Below are 26,298 nucleotides of genomic sequence, written 5' to 3'. Positions count from 1 at the left end.
TGACAGTTGAGAAAATTGTCAGCCACACAAATTAAAGACAGGTTATTCTGCTGTTTTTAGGCTGTGATTATACCTCTATAATCATCAGAGGAAAGACTTTAGAACTCACAGAAATGACTGCACCTTCAGTCCTTTGGCTTATTTGTGCTTTACCTGCAAACCAACAATGCCATGAAAGAACCAGGAACCAGACACAACTTTGAACAATCTACAGCTTTTGATTGTTTGGCCATGTGCCCTAAGTTTACATAGTTAAGTTTAAACCCAGCAAAGAAGTATTCATATCTTCAATAGCTATGCCCTAGAGAGATAGACACATGTGTGCAACAGCCTGAACTGCACTCCTGTGTCACCAAGCTCTTTCCTTTGAGGGGAAATGGTGTGTATCTTTTCTGCATAAAATTGCAATGATAAAATGCCCTAAACCTTTCTCAGTTTACAGGTGGTTTTTCTCCAAACTTCTACTCTTTAATTACTCCTGGACAAGCTGTGCTCAGTGAAAGTTCATTATGTGAAAAAGCAGCATCCTTAAGTTAAAGGTTCTCCATAAAGTGAATGCCATGCATGAATGCACTCATATGAATATATTCATGCACAACACTGGAAACAAGTCCTTAACAAACCATTTGAGGAACACAAACTAACAAGCATGGAACAAAGTTTCCATGCTTTAATACCCCAATAAAATTTTGATGGAGGACCTTATTTGGCATATTGGGTAAACCTTTGCCTATTGACAAGCGATAGCAATGGATCTGTTTTAATACAACCGTCCACCAATGTTTTACATAAAGAATACTGCACAAGGAGTGAAAGCTGAAAATCTCAAAAAAAGCTTATGATTCAAGTTCATGCCATGTCTTTGGACAACACTGAGGTTACCTAGCAGACGAGCTCATTTCATCTTTCTTTCTGTGGCTGGTTGTCTGTTCCGAAGTCCTACACTCACTGCGGCATCCGCGGTGGGGGGGGAAAAAAAAAACGAACCTGCCGTTGCCTTTGTAGGTCGGCCGAATTACACGACGTGTCATGTTGGTCGTGTAGCAGGTAGCAGAGCCCATGGGAGATTTAGTGGCTTTAATTACATTTCTCTTGCTGGCCGTTGAGGAGAAAGAAATTAAATGGGACTGTTTTCTTAATCAGCTCTCGCTCGGTGGGTAACCACCCTAGCTTTCCAAATGAAAAAGTGCACTGAAGCGTGAACTCAGTGCTGCATCCAGTCATGCTTACGTGGTAAACAGTAGTGTCTGTGTGTGTGCCCGCGCATCTGTGTGTGCTTGTTTGCGCTGTGCTTTGGGTGTAGGGAATGGACATTTGTTGCCATTTCCATGCTCTGCTCAGTACAGGCCTTACTTTATCGTTGAGTTGGATGAAAAATATGTTTCTATTGATTGCTATCCTTGGAAAGTGAACAGACGTTGGCAGTGGCGTTGAAATAATCTCCGCAAAAGAAATGCAAGCCTTTTGTGAGGGCAGATAGATCTGAAGGACTAGGCAGAACTAAGAACGATTCTGGGAAATGGAATGTATGATTCACTGGATGTTCAAAGCTTATTACACAAATACAATAGCAATTGCCATAGTGAGAAAGCAAATCCAATAGAAAATTGTAATGGTCTGTCTCCTCTATGTCCTTGTAATTTTATGTATGCAATCACTGTCTTCATCAAATTCTTTTTACCCTTATGTGAATTATTCTTTTTGCCAATTCACGTTTTTCCACATTCCTGTTTTACTGTTTCCTTGAACTCTGTGTCCTTTTTTTCTAAGGGCACTCTGAGATGGTCGAGCTGCAGCTGTGAATTTACTGCCCCATCAGGTGCTTCTAATGTATAAAGTAGAGCATATAATGGTTATTGAACAGGAGAGAGTTATGGTACGTGGTATTTATATCCCTGGCCCCTGAGTCCGATAACATGATATTGAGATTGAGCTGCCGCCAAGTTCAGCGTGAATCGAGGAATACAGGACATTCCGCACACAGTAAAGGCTGGAACAGGGAATAGGGTCCTATATAAGAAATAGGTTATGTGTGGACGAAGATAAAGTCCAGAGGTAAGGTAAGACATTAATCCTGCTGTATTATGACGTGATATCATGGGTCAAGAAAATGTGAAGGATAAAGCTACGACCTTTAGTCTGAGGCTGGTGTTGAGGTTAAATTTCATGAGACTTGACCTTGTTCCCCATTGCAGAAAAAAAGGCAAAGAAGCCAATAAAAGTTAAACCTCTAGCAGGACAAAACCAGACATGGACTGTAGTGTGTGTGTGTGTGTTTGTGTACAGTGTGTGTACATTAAGTGTTTGTAAACACAGAAGGGAAACCTTATACGTGGACAATTCTGTGCACAGTGTTGATGCCAAGAGAGGGATTCCGTTGAGTGGATCCAAAGCACAAAGCGAGGTAAATGGTAAAAGACAGTATCCAGCAATGAAATAAGAGAATTAAATAATTGACCATTTGTGATATTTCAAGTACAATTTGCAGGTTTTACACAAAGGAATGAGATTATACATAAAATGTATTTATTTTCAGATTGACAATATTACACAATTTAAATACCGTAATAACAAATTTTATTTTTTATGTTTTTATGATCACACCCAACATAGAATATCTCAACAATCATAGAAAAGAAAAAAAATCATAAAGAAATAAACATGAAATCTAATTAATTCCTAAGGGAACCAAAAATGAACATTCACACTAGTATTCCCTGATAAATGTTCTAATTTCATCAAAGTGACATTTATGTAGAAAGTGCTGTGTACTTTTTTTGAAGTTCTAAGTATTTGATCTAATTTTAAATGAAAGATTCTGGGGGGAAATGAAGAGTAAAGAGAAGTGAGTCACCTTTGGTCCAAAAGCTCGGGCCACCTCTGAAGGATCAGACTGTTGAGTCAGTTCTCTTTGGCAACCAAATTTGGACCTCAGCCTTCACAGCTATGTCAAACACTGCCAATGGGGAATACAACACACAGCTGTTGTTTGGTCACGAAAGAAACCCTCAAACTGGTCTCTGAACGTCTCCGTTGGTTCCTCACTTGGGCTTTGAAATGGAGTATGGGTGAGGGTACCAAATGTAATCTTGCAGGATAAGCTTATAGTAAACTTCGAGAAAGCAATGCAAAGTGATGCTTGCTAGGTGGAAAAACAGATTTATGATGAATTAACACATTGCAACCAAATCCACAGGTTCATCAAATCCAAAATAAAATTTAGCTCAGGCTTTCTTGTTAGAGTGAAAGTGCAAATGGAGGAGAAAGACATGGTGAATAATCTTGTAAAACCTAAATGGGGTTAAGAGGTTTGTCACAAATGGACACTAAAGATAGAGTTTGACCTTGTCTAAATATTTAATGGAATGTGTCACTGAAAATGTTACTATAATTCAGTATAACAGAATGACAATAGGCCTCGATATAAAAGTGAGTTATGAAATTGCACTTTGTTTTTGTAAATTACTGTTTAAAGACAACAAAACTTTGACAGTTTTAAGTAGCAGCATAGAAAGAGAAAATAGCTTAACAACAATAGGTCTACAGCCTGCAACCTTTATTGCTTTTTTGGGGGGTAAATTTATGTCACCAGACCACTTTCTAGAGTATAGTTCTTTGCAAGGAATACAAATCTTAAACATATGGAGTGGTGTCTCTGTGTTTATCACTGGACTGAGGGGGGTTTGCTTCATAATATCTTCAGAAATAAATCATGGCAGTTAGTCTTCCTGAAGAAAAAGAAATCTCCACAGAGAACTCCATGGATTATTGATTATGCTAAAATAAATATAACAGCTTTTATGGTAGCTTCCACATAAGCTGTGATATATTGGCACAGTGCTATGTGTGTCACAAATGGACCAAAATACAAGAAAATGGAGACCATATAGGCATTATTTTGATTCAGAGATTGTGTGCTTCTCTATTATCCTAGTGGATCTCTTTTTGTTTGCGTCTGATGTGTGGATATTTGTAGGTGTGCATGAAACATAGTGGTTTCATCAGCAGCAAAGATTCTCCAACTCAGCTCACAGTTTCAATTATTCCTTGGTCACCCACAAAATAAGGAAAAAAAGAAATTCCCATTTTTTTTCCCTTCCCAGAATTTTCTGTTGTTTCAGCACATTTCCCATACAAACCCCACGCATCCCTGTTTCACATCCTGCTTTCATTTTATCCACCCTTCAGCAATCCAGATGACCTCCAGCCCCTTCTGCCTTTCTTTCATAAAATCTTGCCATTTTCATTTTTTCTCTGCTGTGCTGGATGGCTAACCCAATAAACCAGTCAAGATTATCGCAGAATATCCTCGTGGTACTTTTAGCACCTGCAAAGTACTTTTTTTTCTGTCCTTTCTGATGTATATTCCCTAATTATGTTTAAAATAATGAGATGGCACATCCTCCAATGTTAGTGTGCATTAAAATTGAAGTAAGGCACATACTTGTGTCTTAATTCCAAATAAACACATTTATAGCCAAATTGTTTCCTTTTATTTGCAATGTAATCTATCCCATAATTAGAATGGTACTTTATTTTGTGCCATTCTAAAGTGCAAATATTAACACTATTCCTATGTTACTGCATCAAATGGATGAAAACATTTACCAACTAATGGTGTTCAAATGCAGTTCTTGCAGCCTGTGAGCTGCTGTGTCACAGTGGCATTTTGTTTTTTGTTGTGCATTTTGCTAAAATAGGCTTAGATGAACTACCCTTCATAAAATGCTAACCTTTTTTAGCAATTATGATTCATTAAACCATACTGTATCTTTAAAGCTAATTACATAAAATAATGATGTCACATTAGATGACAAAGAATAGAGTCAGTTAGAAGTGTTTCCCTTTTTCACACTGAAAACACTTCACTTGCCACTGGTTCTCGACAGTCACAACACTCTTTTGCATCTCTACTTGAAGCACCTGTTAAAAGTTCAGTTGTTTTGCATAATGTGATAAAGTTTTTCATCTTTCTCATGAATTTTTTTCATCCTTTTTTGTGCCTTTCTGGTTTTTTCTTTGTGTCTGTGAATGCGTTTTCCTGAATTACGGCCTGAAGAGCTAGGTTGACTGTTCAGGCCATTTTCAAGATGTGGGGTTGTGGACAATTATTGCCACTTTTGAATCAACAAACAACTTCAGCTTGGCAGCATCCTGACCTTCTGCATGTGTGTCTGGGATGCTGCATCCTAGAGATGCTAGACAACATCCTCCTACGGCTTCTGTGCTCGCTTGACCTGAATGTCCTATTTTTTTCCCAACAGTATGATATTTTCCACTGACATCCTTTTACCCGAGAGAAGTGTGTACACAACTACCCACCTGAGCTAAGGTGGGAGGCATCAAGTAATTTTGACTTCAGCCTGGTGTGGGGTCAGGTTTTCACTGCAGCTTAAGAATATATTCCATGTGTTGTCACAACCTACACCGAAACCTCAAGGAGAAAAGCTTAACATGGTTCCCATAAACCCCCTTAGACAGAAATCAATACTGTCTTCCCTCACAATGCTGACCCAAATTAAATGGAAAATCCATAGAGATGTAAAACAGAGGACAACAAAAACAATGAAATGAAGGAATTGATTTAAGAATACATAAGGCTGGACATATGATGGCACAAACATCAATATGGCCATTGCTGTATAAACGACTTCAGTCCCTCTGAGGTGCGTTCAATTATTATAGATAGAAGTTACTATTTCTGATTTTAATATCTGGTATGAACAGCAGTAAAATGACAAAGAAAGACAGCACAAAAATCAAGCGTGCTTCAATCAGTCAGAAAAGAATATTTAGGAAATCTTTTACAAGTTTTTGTGCTTATATTGTGTGCATCTTTGTCCATCAAATTCAAGAGCAGTGTCTCTTGAATCAGACCAGGCATTTCAGCATTTTTTAATCTGCTTTCTCCTTTGAGTTTGAAATGAGGGTTTCGAAATTTACAGGTTGGAAAAACTTTGATGACCGTAATATTCAGGAAAATGGCTATGGCTACAGTCATTTTACTTGAATTTTTAATATTTTTATAGCTGAGTCTTATTGCTCTTAAAGTAAAAAAACTCTAATAGCAACTGATGAGAATTTGACCTGAGACGGTTCATTTCAGGCTTTAAGGTAAACTAAACCAACAGACATTTACCTGGAGGGATTTGCTTACACAGTCTGTTTATCTGCTAAATTACAAGCCTACTTGGGTCTATTTTTATTTCACCACTTATCATGCTTTTTTTAATAGCCATGGCTGCCGTAAATAATGATTTTGCCTCAGGGTACCATTTATCCCTACAAGTCCTCATACCTATGCAGCAATGTGGGTCATTTGTTACAATGACCTATAGGATGAGTTTAACAAAAGGGATGTGAATGCAAATTTGTGGTATCAACGTGAGGCGTCTTCAGTCTTTTTTGATGTTGGCAGTACTAGCTTTCAACTACAATATGCTGAGGTAGAAAAAAATACAGTAATTTGCCTTTATTTTTCTGGTTAAACCCACATAATCAAACATGAGTTTTTTCTCATGAAAAGGCAAAAATCTGAGATGCTTATTTACTCTAAACATAACATATTGTTTTTTTTAAGAGCCTGGAACCTCGAAAACTACTTACACTCTTTGGGTACGTTAAATCTTTTTAACATTTCGTCGCATTGCATTCAAACATTTTATTGTACTTTATTAGAATGTTAAAGGATACACCAACTTGTTTATTGTTGTGAGGGGAAGCAAAAATATACATTATATCACAAAAAAACCCATTACAAATTAAAATCTGAAGTGCTAAAGGCTTTTGTCCAGTAGCGCTGTGTTGTTCTTTAGTACAAACATATAGCTGCTATTTCTGCTGCAGGTTTTTCAGTTTGTCAACCAACTTTGCACAGTAGGTCAACTTCACTTTGATCAAAATAGATTTAGATCTGGATTTCCAATGTAACATATGAATCTGCTTTGATTTCAACCATTTGCTGTGTCCCCTAAATGGCATAAATTATAAACAGGAAGTGTTATGACTTTCTTTCAAAAATTGCTTTCTTTTCACTACTCTTCCCTAAAGGCCAGAATAGTGAAGTGCACAGCGAATAGTTTTTGTGTTAACATTTTCTCTTTCCTTAACTATGAAGCTGCTGTAAAGTTGTCATGAGCCTCATCTCTACTTCTGCAGTGTATTTTATACTTGTGCGAGTTTAGTTTGATGATCAAGTTTTGGTCAGATGTTTCTGAATACTAATATTTGAAGTGAAAGTACAACTTCCTTTGACTATAAAGGTAGCTCATGAAAGCAATCTTTGTCACTCAATTTAATTTAGGGGCATCAGAGTAAAGACAGTGAATGTGAATGCATGCATTGCTTTCATTAGCTTGCATCATTTTCAGATTTTTATTGATAAGAATGCAGAACATTGTATATTTCCTTTATTTAAAAAAACAATTTTTTTGAATCTATCACATAGAATCCAGTGAAATACACTGTAGTCTGTAGTTTCAAAACAACGAAGATGAATTTAAGAGATATCACACTCTTTACAAGGCACCTGGAGTCTTCTCCCATGAAGACTAAGCAGTAGTAGTTGTGTATTTTAAGCAAAAATGAAGATACTTGGTCTCCTAGTTTAAGAATTCAGTTAATTGTGAACTGCAGTTGACATTAGAAATAATCTAATAAACAACAAGAGACTATTCAGGGTTATTTCTGCAGCCATTGCTCAACCCATACCTAGCACATCATAAAAATCAAAAATCTTCAAGAGACACTTGAAAGTGTCCTTGAATAGCTGACAGAATGAGGACCTGGTATAAATAATTAGGGCAGTTTTCAACATGTTTGTCATTAAAAATGGGGGTAAGTCTGACATACAAGACTGCACAGTAGACATAGAAATGATTCCTCTTGATATAATGGAATGAACTGAAGCAGACATGACAGTGCTTTTAGGGGGAAAAATGTGGAATAGTGAAGACATTCAGTGTCTTCACAGCTGTGTGTCACTCTGGATCTTTGAGTGGCACTGGCACATTATCACTGTGTCGAAAGAGAAATCCTTCCTTCCCCGTTTCTCCTCTTCTCAAACTAGCACAGGTCCCTTGAGGCCATGAGGGAGATAGCTTCAAATTGATAATCACCAGTATTCATTATCATCGTTCCTGGATTTACTCTTGAGTTCATTTCATAATTACTTGATTATGTATCGAAAAATTATTCATTAATGTTTTCCATTTGCAACAGTTTGCGGAAGTCATTAATTACTTTGAGTGTCTCTCGATAAGTAATGATTGGTTCCGTCTCCAAGATACCCCCTGCTGCTGATTTCTTGTCACACACAGACATTGTTGTGAACAAAGTTTGGAGGTATTTTCTATTATATTGACCCGGTAGATGATTTAAATGGGCAAAAATCCAAGAAATAGACGTCAGAATGTGAGATTTGACTTCAGAGTTGTTCTGCTGGTCATTCATTTCCAATTGTACTTATTACATTTTTTAAATGTATTATATAAAATCATTGCATAATTTGTTTTTATTCAGTGCTGGAAAAGGCAAACTTTTATGTGTGTCTGTTTTATTACTCTGCAATGGCAACACAAACCATCACCTACCACTGAAAGAAAAATAAATGCATAACGATCTAAGAACCATGTGTACTGTGACAGTGTCTGGAAATCCACCAGTTCTGGCAGATTTGCTCTCACGTTGTTAGTGCCATAAATTTGTTAGCATTGGGTCCAAAGCTTTTATATTAGCAGACTGCTTTTTTCACAATCACTAAAGCATTGGATGGCAGTCTGCTGTTATTATTGAATGACAAATCCTTTTCAGAAATGTGTGGTTTGTGCCGAGCCTCCTTATCAGGCTTGAGTTGACTGAATTAAAAACAGAAAGAAGCTGTATAGCAAAATGCAACATGGTATGCACCAAACAGCAGCACATAACTAAAAAAATGTTAGTTTCTTTTCTAAGCCCATTAAAATATGAATGTGGTATAGATGCAAGCTGTATTTATAGGTGAGGCTATGTCTCTTTTCAGTTTTTACTTATATTTCAATTATTTTTAGCTTTTTTTTGTTAAGAATTACTGGTTTTGTGAACGAATCCTAATGTTTTGCTTGAAAAACAAGTCAAGTAAAGCAATTTATAGTATATATATATTCCACTTTCTTCTTTTTTTCTGTTTTATCTGGGAGACACAAGACTGTTGATTGCATACTATAATTAAAAAAGTTATTCACTTCTTTGCTTTAAATACCATTTGTTGGCTGTATCTAAACTATTTCCCAAATGTTCAGTCCTTCATAATATTATCAAATAGTCATCTATTAATTTGTAAAGTTATTCACTTATAAATTAGGTAAAGAACTAATGAGGAAATAGTTCAGCCAAATACTATTTATTTAGAATTTAGCTGTAAAATTGTAAAAAAAAAAAAAAAAAAAGGGCATTTTGCCATTTGTATATTTGTTCATTTTCTCATCATTATTTGTTTTTCAAAGCTTTACTTTTTGCTTTTAACCATGAATCATTCGCATAGGCGAAGACTTTCGCAACATATTTTGAAAATAATAATCATCATACACACAATATACAAAGTAGCACATAAAAATACAATAAAGGGTTGCTTTTTTAATAGATTACTTTAAAAATCTTAACCTTGCGCCTGCTTCAAGGTTAAGATATAAAGTTTTTTTCTTTGAAGAGCAATGTCGACTATACAGTCTCACTGTTCATAAATATATTCAACGGTGCCTTTTAATTACAAAACCCTGCCTAGAGTACTGAAACAATTAACATCTAAAATGTGTAGCAACATGTTGATCAGTTTGAATGCAAACTAAAAACAGAGAGAGAGACACAGATTAGAGGCACTAAAAGATTTGGCTGTTTGTTCTCCAATGTCTGATCCAGCATGGTGATTCCCACCTGGTAATTGTTTATGATTTGTGTTTAAATCCCATTTCAGACCACAGTGAGCTGTCAGATGATAAATGGATTATGGCATACAATGTGACGTGTTTAGAATGAACTGCTCATTTTTAGATTATTCCTGTCTGCAAACGCAGAGGATTAACTGATATTGAGCAGCAGCAAAAATTGCTGGTATAGTTTGACATTACGATGCTGTTCAAAATGTCAAGAACAATGTTATTCCTAATTTTGTCTTTCAGTGAAATGTCTTGCTAAAACAATATGAAAGAACATCTTGCTAAAATAACATGAAAGAAACTAAATTTCACAGCAAAGTAAGATTCTGGGTGCATGGTTTTCGTTTAGATCTTTCATCAATTCTCTGCTCCACATACCCACACTTTTATCTTTTTTTTCAGGTCAAAATCTGCAAAAAACGCAGTTCCAGTTCCAATGTTGTTTGACTGATATTGTAGTACCATACTTCCTCTTTAAATGCATTTCTAACTATGGCAGGTGTCCTCTGGGAAAACACAGATGGACTGTTTACCATTCTCGTGTCATTTCATATATTGCTCATTTCATACGTTTAGTTTAAAATCAACTCAGCCCGACATGTTTTTCCCCTTTTTTCCTTTTTCATTATTCAAAAATGCTTCACCTCAGATGTATGGCATGTGGCATATTTGGGCACATTGGACCGAGAGACACATCATATCTTCACAGGAAATGTTGACAGTTCCTTAAAAAACTTTTATTAAGATTATCCATTTAACATTGCATGCTGGCAGCTTGCAATATTTTTAGGTCTGATGATCAAATATATCTTCACAACTGTTAAAGGGGCAAATAGGATAGCAGAAAGGAATACAAGCAACTTGGGTTGTTTTTTGGGTCATCTAAATGTGAGCAATTTTAGGATAATCAACAGAGGACAGCATGAAAGATGAGCAATGATACAGGCTAATGTGCACAATGCTCTTATAATGTTTAAAGATTTGGAAAATTGTTGTTAAATTTATGGTTGTAAGATAATAATTGCAAGAAACTCGAATTTTCAAGTAGGAAAACAGTTTAAGATGAGAAAAATAAGTTTGTGTATATAGGTCATATGTTGTGCAGATTTAAAACATGCACAAAGCTAATGTCCAAGGACAGCTTGCAGAAAAAGCACCGTGTATATAATAAAACTTTCTCTGACTTATCGTTCGCTTGTATTCTATAAAAGATGCATATTTTTTGCTGTTCTTGTAAGTTTATTTTTTACCCCAAGCACTCCTTCCGAAGTCCAGGGAGATCACTGTGAAGGTAATTTGTAATTCAGAGCACTACAGAGGCCCAGGACTGTGTAGCAGGTGCCCTAACATATCAGGAATTAGACTCAGAAAGACAGGAAAAGAGGGAATTCTGCCTCTCTGAATATAAGAGTACTTTACACATATTATTTCTGCACCATTTGGCCGAGTCTCTCAGCATGCGCCTACAGATCTGCTGACTTAACCCTAATGTCTTACAGTGAAGCAGTTACAAGTTTAGACAGTAGTGAGCCTTTAAATAAGATCCAGGAAAGGGAATCCAGTGGTGACTTATAAACAATGTTTTCTGTGAAGGAGATGTAAGAACATGTTTAGTTTTTTTTGTCAGACTTAGTTGTAGTTTCTACCCTCTTGAAACCATGTTGCTATTAATAAATTGTTTAGATTGTGTTCTGGATAGTTACTTGATTTGCACTTAATCCATGATTTATGTGGAGCTCGTAAAAAACGTGAGCCTGCTCAAAAGCTTTTTCAGCAGGTTCACGTTTTGTAGAAAGGTCTTTTTGGGGGTTTTTGTCTTATGCCTTTCTTTGAATTCACTGCATGTGGCATGAATTCTCCCTCCCTTTGCTTGCTGGTCATCATTAACATGCAGGACTGTGTCTCAGTGAGAGAAATGCTGTTTTCTACAAGACTCTCTGTGCACCTGAGTCACTCGTCGTGCAGTTCCTTTATCAGCGCACCGCAGCAGGATGGAAGAGCACATCTTGGACTGATAGTAGGGCTGCCGCTACTGACTAATCCTGCTCACTGCCGCAGAAATAAACAAATAAATAACCAAGGACTTGAGAAAGGAACGAAGTGAACATTTCTGATGTATAGAGAGCAGTTCAAAGGCTTTCAGTCAAATAAAAAAAAAAACACCACTCCCCATCTAGAGATACAGGTGAAAGCTATGGAGACAGTTTTTTGGATTAGAAAGTCAAAAAGGAAATAAAACTGATTGTACAAAGAACATCAAAATAAGTTTACAGAACATCACATAAAAAAAAAAAAAATATGATAAAGTTTTGTGGATATCAACAAAAAAATAAAGATAATTTTAATGACTTGTATGGCTTATAGTATCTTTTGTACAGTATTTTTATTGCATAAAAGTATTGCGTTTTGCATGTATGTATCATATACCCATGGTACCTGTTCTAAATTTCAGTAGCATAGAAAGATATACTTTAGTTTAACAATACTCAAACAATTTCTTGTGTTGCATCTGATACATTAGCATAAGCAATTTGATCACCAGCTAAGCCAGAGTGCAAAAATAGAAAACAACTCAAACACTTGTTTTCTTTGATCGTTGACTGGGGCGACTTAACCGGTCTGTCAATGTTTTCATTTTAGCTGCAGGTTGTTTAGTACGGTATTTAATGTAAATAAATCTTTTATTTAAAAAAAAAAAGGTAAACTTCTGAATCAGGTCAACTTCTATCCAGTGAAGACATTGTTTGATGTCAGTGGAACGGACTTTACCATGTCCAGTTTTCACTTTATTTATGCTTGGAGCATGCGATGTGGTGTGTATTTGTCGGTAACAAGGAGAAACTGGAATGGAGTATAATTTAGAAATGTCCCTCTCCATTCATTTCCTATGGAACTTGTGCGACAAAGCGACATTCTCTTGTCCTCATCCAACCTAGCAACAGGTGTAATTCGTGATTGTGAAATTTTGAGCTTTTTCACATAGATGTGCACATGCAGGCTATCAGCATAACATAAGAAAGTTGAAAATGTTCAACTTGCGGTCTGCTGTCGCGGAAACCTCTCATCTTTCATCACTTCCTGTGTGTAGAGTCCATGACGCTCTGCTGTGAATAACTCTCTGTAGGAGACAGGCTTTTAAGTCAAAATAGGTAGCTTCATTAATATTAACGCATTAAAATTTTCAGCTTAATTGCATGTGGAATTGTGTCAATGCTGACAGTGCTAGTCCAAACAAATATTGTTTTTCAAATGTGAGGAGGAGACCCCCCTTCACACATAATTACTATGACACCTATGGTTGTTGTAAATAGTTCACTGCAGATATTCTGTAAATGGTGGTAAGTGGGCTATAGCTCCATTTAAGCCAGACAAAAGGGAAACCTGGATCCAAAGTCATTAAAATGGCTCAATGCTCTATTATCTAATTTACTAAGACCAATAACAGAGAATGAAAAATACTATTCTCAAAGGGGTTCTTTAATTTGCTGGAATTTACAACAGTAAATTCTACAAGGACACTTCTGGTACATGAATAAATCTCACAAGAAAGCTGAAAAATTAAAGTAGTGCAACGTAATATTCTTTAAAATTTACAGCAAAACCTTAAGTTCTACTGATTAGCTCCTATAAAGCAGAACGTTTTTGCCTGCCTGCAGAAACAAAAAGACAGTCTGATTGAAGCGACTAACCCAGAGTAAATGCATTGTAAATCTTTGTGCTAGCTTTTCTTCACGATGTGTGTTTCTAATGCTAAATACATAATGTAAAAGTCTAGAGGCCTGAAAGTTTTTCTCAGTCCATGCAGAGTGTGCGTAACACGGATGATGTTCTGCCTGGAGGCAAACTGTGGCAATAAAAAGCCTTTCAGGCGGACAGGTTGTCAGTACACGTTCAGTCAGTGATGGTGCAATTGCTGCCGGCTCTGAATTTTTGAGAGTTTAGATGACTGTGTGATGGATGTATCTAAATCATCTCAAAAGGGGGAAAAAAAATAAATAATAATAAAAAAAACACCTTATCCACTGTTATTGTCAGTGTGATATAAAGTGTAGTGTGATATATCAATAAACAAATATAGTAGCCTTTACATTGATTGCATTATAAAATACATATAAATACAACAGTAGCTTTAAGAATTGTGTTAGTTATTTAATATTTAACTTGACTGTCTTGAAATTCAGAGTATTTGAGGCATTCTGAGTATCTCCTGCTTATTTTGTATATATTTTAACAATTTGTAGACTTGTTGGGGGGCATTACCCCAAAGTCCCTACAGCCGAAACCCTTACAAATAATAAAGTAGACATACAGTATGTTGATCTATACGTAGGACAATTTTGGATCAACCCTCTGTCCAATCAAATGTACCCACTCTCCAGGTAGGTTTTGATATATGTCACTACACTTTTGTATATTCTATTTTGTTGTTGGTGTTTTAAGATGTTGGAAATGAAATATTACCTCCACCATCACCTGTCAAACTACTCAAAAGAAAAGCCTCTGTGATGGCACATTGAATTAACACCCAGCTCAGCATTCTTTCCATGCAGATTGAAAAAGAAGTGCTGCATCTAACTCTGGACTTCAGAAAAGCTCAGTGAAAGACATGGTACATGCACCCATTCCCCCTTGCTATCCACTTCCTTTGAAAGGATGACAGCTACATCACAGCAAGTCAAAATTTTGAAGCCAATACTTGGCAGCAGAGCAATATTTTATTATTTTTTTCACTCAATAGCGGAAATCAGGGATCCTACAGACATCACAGAATTCACTTTATTTCCCTTGCTGCCTGTGCTCCCTCTGTTGTTATCCTCTGAAGGCTCAGTATGACCCCCAAACACACCAGACACACTTTGTTGTTATTTTCAATATAAAATATCCATTCAGGGATTACTTGATGCTTCTCAGTGTTTATTCTCCTTCTCGCCTACGCAGTTTTCACTAAATGCAAGACAAATTGAGCATTTTTAGAGCTGGCACTTCAGTGGAAGCGTTTGTCAGCATCACGCCCCATGCGAAAGCATTTGAAAGTTAACACGCCGTGTTTCTGCACGAACATTGTGATAAGTTTGTGGCTTATTTTATGAAGAGCATTAACTCGCATCGAAGAAGTATTTAAAGGGGAAATGATGGCTACAATAAGCGTTAGAGGGACATGAGGACGGCAGGAAGGGCATGCTTGAAATGGAAGAGCGATGATGTTTGCTGCCCAGTTAGTCTTTGAGATGCAGCTTCATGCTCCTTTAGTGTGATATGCGTCATTGATCTCTTATTTCAGAGCTCCAGTCAGACTCTTCCAATGTTTTTCAGTGGCTCACTCAATGGTAATGTCCTCTTTTTCTCTCTCTTTTTGTCTCGAGCTACAGATAACAAACCCTTATCACTGCACAATTATCTCCGTACAGAATTTAGGCATTACTTGTAATTGTAGTAGATGAGTAAAATCATCATGTTTGTGTAAACAGAAAAAAAAAAAAAAAATCTTTGTCATGTTTTTTTTCCATCTTGTGGCACCTGTGTGAACCAGCCCTCCTGTTTGTAATCTGACAGAATGCTTTACCGGACACCTGCATAGGTAAGGTCGGGGTCTGCAGAGGTGAGAACTGCTTCAGTGTTTGCCATTTATCACCACCACAGTGGGGAAGGAGGAAACCTGCTGTGAATGCAGAGCACTATTATACAATGCTGGTCTCTTGATGTTTCTAGAGATAAACATAATACTTGGGGCCAAGTGCGCCTTCCGTCATTATTTAGAGGACTTTGAATTGGAATTCCTGTCCTGTAGGCTGACTGGGATTACTTAGTAAACGCGATGTTTACAAACAAACGTTCATGCTTTAAGGGGCTGGATGAAAGCATTTATGAACACTGCATTCAATATTTATGCTGCTCCTTTTTTGGCTTCTCCAGTTCGACCGAACTTGGCAAATACCTTTCTATAAAACATATGTGAAACATTCATAACTGCTGTCACTTTTTGTCTGGCAGAAAATGTTTTTCAAAGTAAGGATTTTTATGCTTTATTTCATATAAAAATAATATTAATGCGCTATGTGCTTGATTTTTTTTTTCCCCCTCTCTTTTTTCAGGTATATGAAATAGAAGTGTCTGTTGTGGAAATGTGACAAAAAAAAAAAAAGCCAAGTTACTTTTTTCAATGGAACTTTTGCAGCACGTCTTTTTTTATTTCTAAAAAGGTTTTGCAATGAAAGCTTTTATTATTTTTGTTCCACTTTCTGTTGCTCTACTAGTCGAATTTGAAGTATTTTAGCAATTTCAGTTTTTGTTGACAAAAATAGATGAATTACTTCAAAAATGTGCAGACAAAACCTAACAAAAGATCTAATGGTGAATGAGATCCTAACGAGTGGAGGGGGTTTAACATGACATCTGAATATGGAGTGAACAAGGACTGTTTTAAGAATGCTTATTACACAACTTGTTGATGTCTTCCAATGTAATAATGCACGTGCCTAATTAATTTCCTTTTCATTACAAACGAGATGAATGATCTAATCTTCTCAAAGAATTAATAAGAGGTTATTTCAAGGTAAAACTACAGTAAATGTGTTTAGTCAGAGTACTCTGCAGATCTTTATGTCTCCTTTCTCAACTTCTTGTCACTTGTATCAAAAGGACACATTTGACTGGCTTGTAAACACCCCATTTCAAAGTCCTTTTCCTGTCTCGAGTGGTACTGCAGAACAGGAACAATATATCCTTCAAATTCTGACAACATCTGTTTTCAAAAAAGAGAACAGGGGGCATTTCATGAACATCTCTTACAAAGTGACATGCTTTCATCCCAGCCACATCCTCCCTTGGCATGTCACTGTATCTATCTTGGCTTTTTTTGCCCTCTTTTTTTTTTTTTTTTTGCTTTCGGCAGGAAAAGACAGGAGACATGAAACATTTCCCCCTCTTTTATTTTTATTTTATTTTTTTCTTTATCTTGACAAGACTTGTGAAGACAAGTCAGAAAGAGGAGGTGTGCCATTTTTCTCTAACCACTAACCAACAAAATAAAACAGCTTCTTCGCACTGGAGCTATCACCTTCCCCTCAAAGGCCCCAGCAGCACCAGCAGCTTCTTTGATATGACTGAAATGAAGGTTGTGAAGGGGCATCAATAGAAGACTGTATATTGTACTACATGCTCAAGCTGCTAGCGTGCACTCAGCATCATCTCTTTCAAAGATACAAATTTCCCCCGTTCCCTCTTCTCTTTGATTGTTATTATATCTTGTTATGTTAATCTGAGTGATTTTGGGGGCAATTTAGCTTTTCTCTGTAAAAAAAGATTTGATAACATCACTCAGCTGCCGTCTCCTCACTTAAAGCCTTTTGCTCACACTTCCTGGTAATAGGCTTGTCTGAGACACAAAAGGCTATACTTGACATCTACTTTGTGATGTCAGTAGTTGGTGGCAGGTTGATGGACAGCCCAGAATGGCAGAGTTGCCCCATTTCTAGTTAATTAGCTCATAGAAGAAAATGAATGCAACAGCGCTTATCAAACAAATTCAAATCCCTTGCAGATACGTTGATAGACAGGTTTTTTTTTGCCGTGACCTTCTTGGCAGGACTGTCATCAAGATTTGGAGCCATTTTAACAGACACAATAAATGCATATGAAATCAAAAGTTTAGGCCCTGAAGATATATGTGATTGTATAAGATTAAATTTGATAGAAGATAACTGTAATGGTATGCTACACATTGTGAAGAAGTGAATATAGCAAATATTTCTGCCTGAAAACGCTGTCCTGCAGCCAACATGTCTAGTAAAAAGATTATAAGGGCAGAATGGGACCCAGTATTAAACAGCTCAGCTTCTTCCAAAAGCCAGAGCCAGGCAACCCAGAAAAAAGCTGCCAATGTAACACACAGTAAGCAAAAATTCAGGTTTGTAATGGGAGGAATTTCTTTTTTAGCTTTCCATATTCAGAACACATAAACACATCAGTGCACACCTCGCTTGGGGGAGGCGACAGGGGCTGCAAAAGAGAGAGTGTGTAGTGGCATAGAATTACCATGAATAATTAAAAGACTGGTGTGAGCATTCTCGGAGCTCTTTGATTGACTCTGAAAGCCCCAGGAAGAAATTGGCAGATGAGAGCAAACTGCAAAATGGCTAGCTCTGTGCACTGAGCTCCCTGCCTAAGATTTGCTCGGCTAAAACCTTGAATCAGCAGTGTGCTAGGAGGCTCTTTTCATGTCTTCCTGCTCCAGAATGGAATTGAAATTTTGCTCATAAAAAAAAAAAACAAATTAAGGGAAAAAAATTAGACAAACTTCAAGAAGTACAGTTGATGTGTTTACTTTGCTTAGATTGTAGAGTCAGTATGGTTTTTAAAACATTTTTGTATCAGTTAAGTGGTGTAGCTCATTTGTTACCAACTTGTTGAAGGGAGTTTTTCCCAGCACAGATTTACTATCTATGTTTTGAGTTTGTCAAATTCATAGCATGTAGTTACATAGGAGATTATTAAATAAGAGAGTCTGGCTGACATGTGTCACTGTTGGTGAGAGTGACTCACGAGGTGTCATTGGCAAATTTGCTGAGATCGCAAGTAAGAGAGGTCAACAGGGACTGGGGCTTGGCAGCAGACCCTCACCTTCCCAAAGTGTCCGGATGTGGGTGGCATCCCATTACTCATCCATATCATTTTGCCAAGCCAGCACCAGTGTCCTTAGAAACATGACATGGAGGCCGTTTAGTTATGTCTAAGCTACAGGTGACTGCTTTTTTGTTGTTCTGTAATGCTGTTTTATTATCGAAAATCATCCGGTGTTTCTGTTGTTTTTAGAATTAACAGATCCAGTTTGACACCTAATCTTCACTGAGCACCAGAAGTGCTAAAGGTTCGCAAGAGGTTTGAAAATATAGTAAAGCATTACAATTTGTGGCACAAGTCAATACACGGTGAAGCAAAAGGGTCATTGTGCGTTTACGTGAAAGATCTCTCACAAAATAGCCACATAATTTTCCATGTATACAGCCAGGTTCACTCAAAGAACATTAAATTCTGAATGTAGCAAAGTTTTGCCATTGCTGTTGAAATCTTGTATCTGTGGTTCTTTCAACTTAACTCTGAAAGGTTTGACAGAATGATAGAAGTAGACTGCAACACTGGAAGAAGGATGGGAAATTGCTAGATGTCCCTGTCAGTCAAATGTAATTTTTCAACCTGTAATGTCAGATAGTGAGCATTAATAGCATTGATACAGTGTATGGCCAACTGTTTTGTACTTCCCTTCATATTACCCATGACCACAAAAAAGCCTCAAGCAAAATACATCTTGAAAGTAGTTTTGGGATAATAGTGTGGGTGTATGTGTGAAAGGGGGCTGAAAGAAAGGAGGAAGGATAGAAAGAAAGAAGTAACAAAAAAGAAAGAAAGGAAAAAAGACATTGTGGGGTTGCCGGTTAAAGTAATGGTACTGTTAATGGTTCCAGGCTATTTTGTACATCAAAGTACACAGAAAAGGAGAGGGGAAAAATAGACATCTAGGGAGAACGAGGGAGGGAAAAGTCTGCTGCAGGCCATTTGATTGTCATTGTTTCTCTTAGGTCATATGGGAGTGCAGTAGTCTTGTTTTTATTCTTTTTGTTTCACTTCATCTGTTCCCCCTTCTTCTCCAGCGATATTCAACATCACAGTTAAAGATGCCCGTTGACACAAGGCTGTTGCAAGTACAGCGAGCTCACCTTTATTTTTCCGTGGATCAGAAACGAGACACTGCTCTGTGTCCTGCCTCTTTTTGTGTCTCTCTAATGTGCTTTCTCTGACCTCCCCTTCTAAGCCTTTCATAATTGTTTTAAAGTAGTCAGTCTTAATCGCTTCATCCCTCTTCAAATCTCATCATACCTATTCTTTAATCTCCTCAGAGAAATAGTCTGTCTGCATACACAGTTATTCTTAATATAATCGTTATGGATATATGATTTAAATGAGCACATTTAATTATTTTTTTTTTCTATTGGAGCTGTGATTTGATTTCATTATACCTTACTAATCTGGCTAACTCAACATCTGTGCCCCTAGACAGATGTCAGCTGCCAGATGCTGGTAATATGTGTTCTCATAAGATTCTGCAAATATCCATGCTGTCTGGTGAACAAACACATGTTCTGTCAACAAATTGATGGCCTTTGTTTAAAAAGTTGATGTATTACTTCAACTTTTTTGAGGTTTGGGGATGGAGAGTGGGACTCCAGAGGAGAAGGACTCATCACTTCCATTTCTTATTGAGATTTACCTCTGAATAGGATTTAAATATTTATATGTAGACACTTTTTCAATGCTTAAAACAATATAAGACCATAAAGAGTTGATGTAAAGGGATCAAACAAACTTGGCAAAGGTCTAAATTAATACCAGTGAAAAGAACGATGACTAAGACAAATTGAAACATTTTAACAGAAACCAATCAATCAGTCAGAACTACTGTGTAAAGAATGTGCAAACACATGCATATCTTTACATAATCACAAGTGAATAAACTCTCAAGACAAAAATGGGGAAGTGCATTATAATGTTATTATATGTTGCTAATTAATGCTAGCAATGTATCAAGCAAAGATTAATAAAATATATATTGTTGCTTTACTGTACAGAGTTTGGGCAGATTCTTTATCTTAAAAGTCTCAAATGCTATTTAAATCATGTTTGCTTTCTATCATTAGGAATTACCAAAATTTTCTTTTGTTGGTTTCAGTGAGAAATAAAGGCTGAATTATACAGATTTGTCAGGCCATTTTGTAACTATATCAATAAACCATAACATTATGACCCCATTCTGACAAGCTAACTACAGGGGGTCCTGAGTTTGGGTTGTACATGGGAAAACAGGGGTCTCTCCAGTAGATTAAAGCTGCAGTATGTAACTTTTACAAAAAAAAAGTTTTTTTCATACTTAGTAAACTTGTCACTAGGTCGTGACAAACTTAATAATTATTTATTACATTATTATTTATTTTTTAATAATAAATTCTTGTGCATTCTTGTGACAATAATGCTAATGAGAGGTCTTTTTGGCTAAAATTGAAGAATGCTGAGTTTGTTCCTACAATGAAGCTATTGAACAACGTGCTCTGTTCATCTGCTCTGTCCAGATTTCCTTCCATTTGATCCTCTTTCTGCCTCAAGCGACTGGTTTGTTTTATTCCTGACCACATGTCTCGTATTGTTCTGCAGTGGCTCGCTCTCTTGTTCTTCATGTGTGCCTCAAAACTTGGCTTTAAGTTTTTTTTCTATACTCAATAACCCCTAAAGGGACTTTTTTTTCTTGTTTTGCCATTCCAGGGTTGTTGTTTTTTTTTTTTCTTTTTACCGGGGAAGCATCTTACAGTTCTGGTAGGACTGCAGTTATACACACAGAAGTTTACATAATAGCTCACACACTCAGTCATGGCGTTAGTGTCCCCTCCATGCGGCTACAAGAGTGCATCCCAGTCTTGAGCCTCAAAACCTGTGACCATCTTATCGATATTCTTTCAATTCCAAGTTAACTCTGAACAACGGGTTTATACCTCAAGCTGAGAAAAACAAGCTTATGATTTCTTTTGCCAAGAAGAGTTCCATCTTTGGAGTTGTATGCATCCCTGACATTTGCATAAAATAAAATAAATCCAACAGGGACGGTTTCTCTGGTGACACAGCTGACAAACTGTTGAAATGATGGAAATGTAGCCGAGAGTGAGGCATGGTTAAAATCCCCAGATAATGCTACAAGTGGGTTGTTATGTTGTGTTTGTAGCTTAGAAACGAGCTGATGGCATCACATGCAGTGTTGGCAATATTTGATAGTGGAATGCATATGGTTGCTAAAATAACAATGGAGGTAAATAGTATGGACAATGATGTACTGCTACCAGATTAATATATATTATTTCCATGTCCTAGATGACGCCCTGTTTGATTTACAATAATTGCTTTTGGTTTTGCTTCTCTTTGAAATCTCAGTCTGCTCATTTGGTTAGAAAGCTGAGCAGAGAGACATTGGAGTCAGGGATACATTTTTGCCACCATGTATAAGTGAAACACGTGATAACGAATTCCCCATAATCTGGCTGAGTTTTTGTTAGCACTTGTAGTCCATCCAATTTGTTTCCAAAGAGCTAACATTCCTGTTAAGAATGGTGGAAATTACGGTTTGTTCTGCATCCAGAGTGCCTACTTTTCAACTCATCAGGAATAATTTACTCTTATGAGTTCCCTTCATTTTTCTGTATGCAACGTTAATCCAGTGTTCCTGTAAATTGAGAACAAAATAATATTAATAAAAAAGAAAAGGTGCATAGTTTCTATAGTTACATATAGCAACTTCTAAAGTTTTTAATAAAGTAACAGCAAACTGCCGCATTGAGCAACATAGTTCTATTAAAATGTGGCTGGAAACAGACATCTAACAGGAAAACGTTTTTTTTTTTTACAGATCAAGAATTTTTTAAAGAATTTTATTGCATCTCTTAACATTTAATCCAAGCCATTAAGATATTGTCCCTTTTAAATTAGCTCAGCAAAAACCCAGAATGATCAAATGCTCCTTATCATGTCTGACAAATCTAGGTTTTTTGTCATGGAGGTTTTATTTAAGTGCTGACATGTTTAAACAAGCATGTCAACACTTGTTTAAACATGTGTTATGCATGTTTAAACAAGCATAACACATTAGGAGATCTGAATCAGTCACCATTTCTTCCATTATTTGGACCAATCAGTCTTCAGGAAACCATCACAGCTTGATAGTTTCCTTCATGCTGTGAAAGGACTGACACTGAAATGGAAGCTACATTGACCATGTAAAATGAGTTCTTTGAACTATGATCAGCTACAGCTCCTGCAGTGGACACAAATAAGAGGAGAGACCGCCTCTTGAGAGAGCGTTGTGTAAGTTATCACCTGCATTGTCCTTTGTCTGAGGGATTCAGGTTTAATTCCAGATCAAGACTGTTGTTTTTCACAGTCTAAAATTTCCTCTTTTTCTTTTTTTTTGCTTTCTGTATTGACTCAGTAATTTACTTAACAGTGCTTATAGCTGTTAGGATACAAATATGAACTTATTCGTTAAAAATGTGTCACCAGGATTTCTCATCACCATCTGGCTCTTTTGGCAAATCGGCAAGAATTCACCCAGGTGACTGAATTGCACACCAATATAAGCATTAAAAAAAAAAAACCCATATGTGCAACTGACGTCTCAAAATGAAACCAGCATGAATTTGACTGAAGTTTAATTTATCTTTCAGAAAGGGTGTTTTCTAAGGCAAGTGTTGAAAGTCAACGGAAATCCATCAGAGAAGGTCCGTCATGCACTGACGTACAGTTAAAACCATGTTAATCTCAAAGTTGCAAATTGGAGCCTCTTCCTTTTTCTTGCCACTGTGCAGGGTGTCCTTCAGGTCTCCTTCCAGCATCATGTGTGAGAGCCTGTCCAAAGAGATTTGACAAGGGCCCTGCAAGGAGAAAGAAATAAAACCCAGAGAGATGAGGCAAACATATTAATCTTGTTAAGTTAAACGCCGACCCCCACCTCCTCTCTTCGTGCTTCTCCGCTCGTCTCTGCTCCCCATTCCCCACACAGATAATGTGCTCTGCTCACAGTGAAAAATCAGCTAATTTCAGACCACTACTCAGTCTGGCTTACAGAGGCTCTTAGGGTGGTGCAGAGCTGTGTGCAGCTCCTCCATTAGTCGCCCCCCACCACTGTCTCCGCCTTTGTCACTGTCGCTGTTTCTGTGTCTGACTGTGTCTCTCTGCAACACACACATTTAATCTTCAGTCGCTATCCCTTTTCGCTCTCTCTATCTCTCTCCGAACACACGCACGCATACAGGAAACCTTGTGCACATTTATCTTACCCTCTCATCCCCAGTCCAGCTGTGACCTTGAGATGTTTGATGGATGCAGGTCTTTGAGGAAAGTGAGTTTTAATTTTTAGATTGACATGGATGGGACTGATAGATTTTGTTAGTGACAAAGAAACGGGGAGTTGGGTGAAAGACAAAACACAAAATCACACAAATTACAAGCAGAAGAGGAGGAAAATGTAGAGGCTTCCACAGTCTGTAGAGCTGATGGACAATGTTTCCCCCTTGTGGTGCTGGCAAGCAGGTAGGATATCTTTTGTGTGCATTTTTGAAACCCAAACAATACAGATGAGGAAATGGTTGTTTGCTCTTGCTGAGTGCAGTGACTCGGCCCCCTGTGGGGAGCAGAAAGGACATGGAAATAAAGTTCATTGTTCAATTTTGATTTCTCTGTCTGTTTTTCTTCCAAGTCCACTTTCCATTTGAATTCGCTCTATCCATTTCCATTTCTTTTACTTGTGTTCAGAATTAGACATAACGATGCCTAATACTGAGCACAAGTAAAAGAAAAGAAGCATTTCGCTTAGCAAGATTCTAAGTTGAAACCAAACACCCAAACGGTATGTTTTCAAACCCCTTTTTTCAGTCAATAGATTGTAGTGAAATGCAAATCTGTTAAAGAAATGTTTACATACAAATCTTCATATGCAATGTGCAATATCCCCTTTTTTGAAGCCCTACACTAGCTTTCACCAAACCAAATGATTCTTGAATTCCAAATTGCTCTTAAGTATGTACTTGTATTTACTTGGGCTGCTATTTAGCCAAACAACCTGTACTGACCAAAAGTTAAAAAGCTGTGAATCTAATATATCAAGGAATAATACATGTTAATTGTCACAAAATATACTGGTTTCTTTGCCTTGATCTTCACCTTGGGTGAAGACGAAGATCTATATATTTTGTAAAAATTTATAGAAGCTATTATTTAGGAATGTGGCTTTCATAAGATAGTTTATATCAAAATGAGCAAGTTTGCTTTTATTATAGTCTGGTCTCCATATAACAATAAACATTAATGCCAGATGTTAATTTTTGACTGCGTTTAACAATATATATTTTAAGTTATATACAACTTAAACAACTAGTTGTTTTTTTCTAGTCCAAGACAATTAAACAACTGTTTTACAGAATTTTTTTTAACAAAGTTAGAATGTAAATGGTGTATAACCTTTTTGTTTTCCACAATATCTCATCTCTAAAATAATGCTAAATACTAAAGCATTTTTATTTACTCTACCAAAAATGACAGTGTTTATGATTTTTTTTTTCTTTTTCCTATTCTCTCAATGACATTAACAGAGAAATCTTCTCACTCAACAGAGCCAGATACTGTGAGAGAATTTTACTGCAGTAACTACCACTACTGCGTCTTACTTTCCAGTGGTACAGCATGATGTTTCCACTGAGGAATGAGATTATCCTTTAGCTTAAGTGACCACTGAAAAGCCCACATCACTGTCATATCCGGACACATTTCCCTTTTACATTTCCAGGATCCTCTTCCTTTTGCAGAGCACTGGAGGTCAGTGCACTAATGCTGACCAATGCTTTTTAGAAGTGAAAGTGGTCTTCTCTTTCATTTGTGCCCGCTAAAAATCTGAGGTCTGTCACTCTAAATCTGTCTGTCCATTCATCTGTCTGTCTGCATTAAAGTAGAAAGAAAAAAAATATAGAAAGACAGACTCGGACAACTGCAGGAGATGCCAGAAGAACTAAATTGCGGCATATTTTCCCTTTGGCCACTAAAAGGCTGAGTCGTCTAATATTAGTATTAAAGATGGTCAGAAAAAAAACAAAAACATTATCTTAACTAAATATCTTAAATAATACTTTCAGTGGAGCTTAACTATCTACCATAATGAAGTACAGAGGATATCCAACTAAACTGACCAACAGATGGAATTAGACATGTCTAAGCTGAACTCAGTGTCACTTGGCCACAAACATCAGGGTCACTTGGCCGCAAACATTTGCTGGTACAAAGTGTGTGCATGTGTGGGGGTGCGTTTGTATTCGTGCTTCTTCCCTAAATGTCCAAGCATATGGCTGCCCTGTAGCTGCAGATATGTCATTAATGCTACCCTGCCCCAGAAGCTAAAACTGCATGTGGATAGCACTGGCTGACGATCCTGTAATGGTACCGCCTGTCTCCACCATTACAACACTGGTTTTAAGGTCATGATAACACTTTACCATGAACGACAGAGATAATTCCTTAAATGTGCAAGAGAGATGGGGGGAAGATTATCTCTACAGATATCGCTGCACAGCTTTAACTTTGTCCCATCGCTCAGTTTCTGCTCACAGCCTGATGTGCAGCTTCATGCAGTCCAAAGCTTATGTTTATTCATAGATTCAACTTCCTCCAAGTGCTCTGACAGGAGGATTTATATGACACTACACCTCTAATCCTGCAAACATCAGTCCAAACTGCCTATGATTTCATAAACGACAGAAGAAACACATTTAATTTTTATGACTGCATCTTCTCATTTGACCTTGGGCAA

The 26,298-nt window shown here is 37.1% G+C and overlaps 1 protein-coding gene and 1 long non-coding RNA gene across 5 annotated transcripts in view; both read left to right on the top strand.

The window, feature by feature from the left end:
- The window catches only part of LOC114142965 (uncharacterized), a 35,533-nt gene extending 11,466 nt beyond the window's left edge, over nt 1–24,067 (top strand). The window contains exons 2-3 of the long non-coding RNA XR_003595134.1: nt 23,004–23,055; nt 23,168–24,067. This is a non-coding gene — a long non-coding RNA (uncharacterized LOC114142965). The remainder of the gene's footprint in view (nt 1–23,003; nt 23,056–23,167) is intronic.
- pcdh9 (protocadherin 9) overlaps nt 1–26,298 on the top strand; it is a 194,690-nt gene that overhangs the window by 92,626 nt on the left and 75,766 nt on the right. The window lies entirely within an intron of this gene.

Source organism: Xiphophorus couchianus, chromosome 4 (assembly GCF_001444195.1).
Source record: "Xiphophorus couchianus chromosome 4, X_couchianus-1.0, whole genome shotgun sequence".
Lineage (NCBI taxonomy): Eukaryota > Metazoa > Chordata > Actinopteri > Cyprinodontiformes > Poeciliidae > Xiphophorus > Xiphophorus couchianus.
This window is presented reverse-complemented; position numbering and strand designations above follow the sequence as displayed.